Genomic DNA, 8,651 nt, shown 5'->3' on the forward strand with positions numbered 1-8,651 from the left:
ACCAAAGGGAAAAATAAGTAATTGTTCCTTTTCAGGCCACAAGTTATACCTCTTTATAATAAACATTGGTTTTCCAATCAAACGAGGGAATGGATAAAGAAATGCTTTCCATATAAGTTATTTTTAAAATAAAACAAAACTATTAAACCTGAACAGTCGATTAAGACAGAAAACCAGGTTGTCTGGCCGCCCCAATTTGCCTTTTTCCGAGGCAAAGACTTTGGCGCTGGGGACAAACACCCACCGACAGAGGCGGGTTTTCCGAGACAGCCCCCATGGGCTCCAGGCCCCGGGCACTGAGATTCCTCTAATCCGGTCTGAAATGTCAGCAGAATCCGGGGTGCAGAGGAAAGAGGCACACCCCAAACTAAGGAGGAACCCAAGAGCTGTATAAAACCCAATAGTGCCCACATAAACAGATAATTCTCTTAAGAATTTCTTTTTTCTTGTTGTTTTTTTCCTCCTATTTTCTTTTTCTTTAAAAAAAAATATATTTTTTTCTTTTCGCTTCTCCTGTCTCCTCTTTAGGAACCTGCTAATATTGAACGAAACCGTTTATCTCAAGACTATTTAGACCCCAAAAGCGACCATTCCAAAAAACGAGCCTTACTCCTCACCCTTGGAGAGGGCTGGCCCTGGGGCGCGGCCTGTCCCGAGGGCTGATTTATTTGGGCCGCGCCACGCCACTAGACGCGATTCGAATCCAACCAGAACACAAGAGCCAATTGGGCAGGGGGCGGGGGCTCTGCTGCCAAAACGGAAGGGGTGTTTGGGGACTTTGTGGTGCGCTGCTTCCGGAGGAGCGGCGAGACCCAGGCAAAGACTTGCGTCACCTTTACCCCCGCAAAATCAAGTGCCTTATATTGTCATTTCATTGTCGTTCCAGCGCCTTTTCAGAAAGAAAAAGAGAGGGGAAAAAAAGAGAGAGAGAAAAGAAAACATGGTTCTAACTAAAGATTTTTTTTAAACCGGTTTTATGGGGCCTATCGCTTATGCCATAATCCATTTTGTCCCTGGGACGCTTTTCGTCCAAAGACACAGGGTCACCTTGGCGCGCCCCCAACCCCCAGCGTCAGGCGCCAGTCGCCGGGTCCGGACGGCTTGTCCCCCTACTCTCAGCGACCTTCAGTCTAGCGCAGGCCAGAGTCCCCACAGGCAAAGAGTTCTCTTTTCCTTCGTTGCTCCCTTCTTACCTCCCTTCCTTCCTTCTGATCTTATTCTTTCTTCTCTCTCCCTCTCTTCCTTCCTTTTGTTTCTTTCCTCTTTTCCTTCCCTCCTTTTATTTTTAATTCTCAAAAAAAAAAAAAAAATCCAACATATTCTAGAAATGTCAGGTGGTGGCGGAAGCGCGAAGGTCGCCCCAACTCCCTGTCCCGGCTCCCCGCCCCCCCCCCCTTCGCCGCGTGTGGCTTGGGGTAAAGACCACGCAGACCCAACGCCGAGGTCCCCAAGGCGGTGGGAATCACGTCCCAGGGTGCGCGGGACCCGGCGGCCCCTCTCCCGGCGCTGCCCGGGGCCGACCCCGCGCGCCGCCGGCGGCCGCCAGCACGGCGCGGAGGTGGGCTCACTGCAGCGGCGCACGAAAGGTCACCGCGGTGGCATTCCTCTCCGCGCGCTGTTTACGTGACTTAATGTACTTCATACGCTGCGGGTAAGTTAGGGCCGCGATAAGGGGGCGACCCGGGGAGGGTCGCTATAAAAGCCCCACGCTGGGCGCCGCTCGCCCACCCCGCATCCATTAACCTTTTTACTTTCTTCTTCCCCTCTCCCTTAAAGCTTGTTATCTAGGCCACCCAATGACCGACGAAAGATCTTCCCTCCCTGCTTCTCCCGTGGCCGCTTAAACCAAATAAATTTAGCTATTAAGGGCCAAGATGTCTGACAAAAGATCGAAAGGTGTCTTTCTGTGATCGCTTAAAGAAGCGAAGGAGAAGCTTGCAGCTCTCAAAGTCCGATAAAGAAATTCCACACCGGCGCCGGCCTCCCTCCCCGCGGCCTGCTTGAGTCCAGAGACCCTGCGATCCCGACTTCGGCGACCGCAGAGCTCGGGTAGGCCCAGGGGGACTAGTGGCCGCTGGAGGAGGGGGAGTGGAGACGCCCGGGCCACCTCGATCAGGAATGCCAGGACTTGGGGGCGGGACGGACATTGGGGTCCCCTGGGAGCTGCGGACTCCAGGTCCGAGCTGGGGTTGTTGAATCAAACGTCCTCCCCTCCTGCATTTGGCTGAAAAACTAAAGCGAGGTTATCGGGCCCTAAATTACTGTCCTATTTTGATTATGTTCCAAAATTAAGTAAAGACAAAGCCAGAGCACCCCCTAAGTCCCCATCCCACTCCCTGGGGTTCTGCGTAGGAGCACTATGGTGCCCCGCATCTCGCGGTGGTGGTGAACAGGTTGTCCTTTGAACCCCACGCAGGACCTTGTGGGTGGAACTGGGCAGTTGGATTCGCCGGAGACTAAGGGTGTGGACTCGCAGGCTAACAGCGTGCAGGTGGGAGGCAGAGGTCCAATCATTCAGTCATGCTCAGGTTGGGTTTGGTTATGAAGTGTGGTATTTATTATCATTATTAATTACCACTGGCATGGCTACATAAAGCCTGGGGCTGCCAGCTGGGTGGAGGCCCTGCTCCTGGAGCAATGGCTTTCCTCACCAAAGGGAGGGAATATCCAGTTAAGTTTCCTGATTCAAGGACTCTGAAAGTGGACTTGGGGAATCAGATTCCAGTATTTTTGATATTTTCTCCTCCCTTTCTGTAGATGGAGAATTCCCCCATACTCCAGGCCACTAAAAGCAGAAGCCTATTCTGCCTCCTTGAAATAGGACAGATGAGAAGTTAGGGGAGCATGGAGGTGCAGCTGAGACCCCTTGGGGTCCCTGCCAGTGACTCCTTCCCACTCCTCTACTCTCCAAAACAGTTCTCTGGAAAATGTTGGAGACAGGACTTTTAATTCCAAAAGGCAATCCAGGATGTCTGTCACCTCATGCTGAGACAGGAAGTTAAAGATGCCCCTCTTCTCTCCTGGTCCCCTCCAAATAAGGTGAACTCCACAATCATCCCCTTTATCTAATCTGTACCCCTAATACAGCTTCTAGGGATGGGAACAATCAGGGCATCAGAAGAAAAAGTACCATTTATATTCCTAAGAAGGTGAAAGAGACAGAAATTCCCAACACCCTAGGCAGGTAGGAACTGGGCCCTTCTTGGAATTTGCTACAGTCATGCCAAGTCTAAGGTCAGGGTCCAGCTACCACTGCCCCAGAGCTCTTGGCTCAGAGATCTTCCTTGCCATTTGGTAGTGTTTTTGTTTTCATTTTTGTTTTCAAAGAAGCACCAGTAATTGCTAAAGAGAAGCAGAAAAGTAGAGGAAATGAGCTTTTGGAGATTTGTTACATTGCATATACCCCTCTTTGAGTTGATCTTAGAAGGAAAAAGTACCCAAGAAATTCTTAAAAGTTGCTACATTGGACACTCAGAAATATGACCTCTCTTTTCAGCTATGTTGCAAATATGCAGAGAATTAGGACGGAAGACTTGTCTACCATTATAAAGGCCCCCAGCTTCCTGCCACTTGCCTGACATTCACTGAGTATGCACTGCATGAAGAAAAAAAATAAGAGGTAGGTCCTAGTTTTGAAGTGTTTACAGTCTAGAAGGTTGGCACCTCTATAAAGCCTATTAGGCAAAGTTCCACAGACAGCTTCCAAGATGGAAGGCTAGAAAAACACTCGAGTACTGATTTTTTTCTAGGCTTCATGGTGGTTTTGAAAAGATGGCATTCACTCTGGCTCATGTATTGATGAAATTTCTAGGTGCCACTGGATCAGCACAGGACTCTGGGCCAGCCTACCTGGGTTTGAATGTTACCACTTGCTTTGTGGTAATCAAGTTGCCTAATTTTTTGTACCACAGTTTCCTCCTCTGTAAAATGAGGATAATTAAAGTACCTCTTTCACAGGATTGTTGACAAGATTTAAAAAAAAAAAAAATGTCTTCAATGGAAGGCACTCACAGTACCTGGCACATAGTAAACACTGTATTAGTGGGATCTGTTATGACTAATAGAGTTGCATGCTATGCCCAATGCAATGTCACGTATAACCTAACTATTCCCTGAGTTAAAATAGTTCCTGGGAAAGAACTTCTTCGAGTGCCTATTTAATTTTGGGACCCACCATCCACGAGACTTTAAGCCTCCTCTGAGTAGCAGTAGTGAAGGTTTCATTTATTACATTCTGGTAGGAAAGCACAGGGGTGGGGGCATAAGTCCTTTACTTGTTTTTGCTTCCTTTGAAGAGGAAACAAGGAAACATTCCTTGCTGTTTCTGGCAAATACCAGCAGCAGACTCCAGTGTCTTCCATAGGACAAAGATAGTAATCTTGAGGCTTCTTCTTGCTCCAACAGAAGAATCCCAGCCCTCTGCAGTACCTTCACTGGGAGTAGATAGGATGGAATTAACTGAAAGTCATTAAGGAGGGCAGCCTTGATGACTAGCATTTGACATTAGGGGGAAAAAAGAAGAAAAAGAACTAAGTAAATTGATCTGATCCTAACTTATTTATTTAATTTATTGTTTGGTGCTGGTGATTGAACCCAGGGCCTTTTCCATACTAGGCAAATGTTCTACCACGAAGCTACACCCTCTGAGCCAGAACACATTATTGATAGGGAAAAGTCTAGACCACTTCAGATATTTTCCATCTTATTTTTCTTTCTGGTTTCTTCCTCCTCTCCTTCTACTTTGTCTTCTAAAACAAGATCTAAACCTCAACAATGAATACTTTAAAAGAGAAATCTGTGAAACATAACAAAGAATACTGTTTCTCTAGAAAAAACGACAGAGAAAGAGATTTGTTTTCCAGAAAGCAAAATCTGGAGGGAACATAAAAGTCTTCTCCCCGCTGTAGATTTCCAGCCGGGTTTGTGCACAGAGCCTGTTTTTCTCTCTTTGACAGTCTTGATCTTCTCTACGTTTGATTTACAGAGTGCTGTCATTTCTCTGCTCTTTACTTTCACAATCACACATTCAAACCTGATAAAGTTCAAGACCTTGAATACTTGCAGCTCTCCCAGAGTCACAGTCCTCCTGCCCCCCACCCTGGCCAGCCGGCCCCTGAGGCTGATTGAATCCTCATGGACAGAAGCCACTGGGGATCAGCAAAGAGCCAGCCGGTCCAGGAGGGTCATGCTCATGGGACAGGAAGCCTGAGCTCCTATTTGCTGTTCTCCACAGCAAACCTTGGTAGCTTCCTTCCCCTAGGCAGATTGTCAGCATCTAGTTTATAACCTACCTGTGGGCAAATACAAGAACTGTAACTTGCAACATTTACAAATGTTTAAAATCAAGTGCAAAATCAGGGCCTGCATGAGTGCTGGATTTTGCTGGATCTACCAAACCGCCTGTGATCTAGGGCAAGGCACTTAACCTCTTGTGCCTCAGTTGCTCCATCCATAAAATGGCAGAAATATTACTTTCTGCAAACATTCATCACAAACTAATGACTCGGATGCTCCTTCCCATACTCTGTCCTCTGTCAGGGTTTCAGGAAGACCATGTGCATCTATCTGATCTGGCTCTTTGGTTTCTGTCAGGTTAAATACAAACTTAGTCATTAATCTAAATACTCTACCAGTGGGCCAAACAAATGGAATGATTCATCTCCAAAGGCCGAACAGTTAACTTAGACTCACGTTTTCAAGCCACTGAAATATCTCCTGATGGAAAATGCTATCTTAAATAATTTATCCTGTGCTTGTACATATAGAAATACACTAAATCACATTACACTGACCAAAAGCCACCACCAAGGATGGACAACTTTATTCTCAATATGGATCCTATATGAGAACTTCATATTTACTAAGTAAGTCATTCTTTTGCATGAGTTGACATTTGCATGTATCTTGAAGTATTAGAATTTTCCGGTCTGTAGCTCAGTGGTAGAATGCATGTTTAGCACATGCAAGGCCCTGAGTTCAATCCCCAGAACCACCAAAAGAAGGAGAAGAATTTTCTTATTAAGGTAGACACCTTAAGTAGTAGCATTTATCTGTGTGTGTGTGTGTGTGTGTGTGTGTGTGTGTGTGTGAGAGAGAGAGAGAGAGAGAGAGATATCACTGTTTCAAGTCTGTAAATTTAAAAAAAATTACAATCTCCCCTTAAGATGTTAACTGTCATAATATCTAAGGGAACAAGTATATTAATCAGGGAAGGAAGCAGTTGTCACCTCTTCCACAAGGCATTTTTTTTTAAACCTGTCTGGTCAGGAGATGCTCATTAGAATATATTACAAAGTTACCTTTTCCTGATCATAATATTATTCATTTCTACCTAAGCAAATAATATCCAATAACTTTTTCTGGCTACTTCTAAGCTAGATTACTACTCTGTTTATACTACCACAAATTAAAGGCATGCAATTATCCAACAAAAACAGTGTGAATATTCCATCCTTTTAAAAGACTGACCACCTTGGAGCTTGGGCCCAGCAAAGTCCAGCCAAAAACCACCCTGTGGATACACTAGTAAAGCTGTCCACCTTTCCATTTCAAAGGCATCTTTCTTGTCAGAGCTCAACATTCTGATTGGGGGCGTGGCTCAGTGGTGCTGGGTTCCATCCCCAGCACCACAAAAAACAAAACAAACCAAAAAAACCCTCAACATTCTCTGGCATCAATGAAATAGGCAGCCTGCAGGCATGAGTTCAAATCTCAGCCATGCATCTCCCTGTCCCTCTTTAGTTTATGCAACCTTATGCAAATCCTTAATCTCCCTACTTCTCATTTTCCTCATCTGTAAAAAAGAGGGTGGTAGTAACAGTAGCTGATTCATAGGATTGGCAGGCCATTTGAAATATTTGATAGGTAAAAACATAAATTTCTTTTCTTTTTCTTGTTTTTGGTTTTGGGTTTTTTTTTTGGGGGGGGGGTTGTACCTGGGATTGAACCCAGAGGCACCTAACCACCCGAGCCACATCCCTAGCCCTTTTCATTTTTTGAATTTTGAGACCAGGCTCGCTTAGTTGCTTAGGGCCTCTCTAAATTGCTGAGGCTGTGTTTGAACTTGAGATCCTCCTGCCTCAGCCTCCCAGACCACTGGGATTATAGGCATGTGACACCACACCCAGCAAAAACATGAACTTCTTCTATTTCAGGTCATTTGTTAAGGAGAGGGAAGTAAGGAGAATAGGGAAGGCATCAAGGGTTCAAAACTGTGAGGTAGGAAGGTGGTCCTGAGAATTGCCAATGAGGAAGGAAATTATCCCTGAGTACATTCACTAGAAGATGGGCCTCAAGGATGAAAACCTTTTCCAACAAAGAGATCACTGTTGGGTAGTACGAGGGCCAAGTAATGACTGAATCTCTCAAAGCAAATGAAAGTGAGATTTTAGGCATTAGAGTGGACCCAAAACTAATAAAACTAGTACAGAATACTAGAGTGTAAGCTCTACAAAGCTGGAATTTTTCTTTTCTTTTTGGTACTGAGTTTCTTAGGGCCTCATTCACATATGTGAAGACTCATGCATGGCCATGAGAACTCATGGAACATTCTCCGTAAACTTGCCCCTCACTTCTCTGACCTAGAAACATCACCAGCCTCCTGGATGTGCCATCAGCTATGGTTTGGGTGTGTATCGAAATTTACCTGTTGGAAACTTGATCCCAAAATGCATATGTTGATGAGTTTCAGAGGTGGGGCTTTGAGGGGTAATTAGGATTCCATGAGCTCATGCAAAAGAGAACAGAGCTAGCGGCTGGCTCTTGTCTGGACATGTGACAACCTTGTGTCAGATGTCATCTGCAGGGTCCCTTAGCAGATGCAAGCCTGAGTTCTTATACCTCCCAGCCTCCAGAACCCTGAGCCAGACAAACTTTTATTTATTAAAAAGTATTGCATCTCCAGCATTCAGTTATAGCCACAGAAAACAAACGAAGACTGCCGCTAATAGTAATTCTCACTTACCAGCAGCCCTGCTCTGCACACCCAGGCCATTGACAAATCAATCCCAAGCCACTGTTGCTTACTTTTGTTTACCTTACTTTTGTTTATCTCTCCAGTCCCTGGCCATCTCTTCCCTGGACTATGCAGGCCTCCCAGAAAGCAGAGATTTGAGTGCAGGACCCTGATGTTGGAGCAGCAAGTAAATCTACCTGGCATTCAGACTTGACTGATGAGTCGTCACCTCTACTTTGGAAGTCCCTCTCTCTATCTCCTGAGGCCTGATTCTCACCCCAATCCTCCTCACTGTCCCACCTGTTCATTCATTTGTTCGTTCTTTCTTTTTCATGTAGGGGGTGAGGGTGCTGTGATTTCAACCCCGGCACATGTTAGGCAAATGCTCAACCACTGAGCTACCTTCTGGGCCCTTCTTTTCTTTTCTTTTTTTTTTTTTTTCCTTATTTTATTTTGAGACAGGTTCTCACTGAGTGGAGTTGCTGAAGCTGGCCTCCAACTTTCAATCCTCCTACCTAAGCCTCCTGAGCTGCTGAGATTACAGGCGTACACCACCATGCCTGACTCTGTTTCTCAAACTGTGGGATAGAATTTAGATGCGATGGCAGGTACTGAAGCAGTCATGTACTACGAGGGGACAACAGCCACATGTTGCACCAAATGACAGCAAAATAGAGAGTTTCGGTCTCAGAGACCA

This window comes from Marmota flaviventris, chromosome 16, assembly GCF_047511675.1.
Source record: "Marmota flaviventris isolate mMarFla1 chromosome 16, mMarFla1.hap1, whole genome shotgun sequence".
Taxonomy (NCBI): Eukaryota; Metazoa; Chordata; class Mammalia; order Rodentia; family Sciuridae; genus Marmota; species Marmota flaviventris.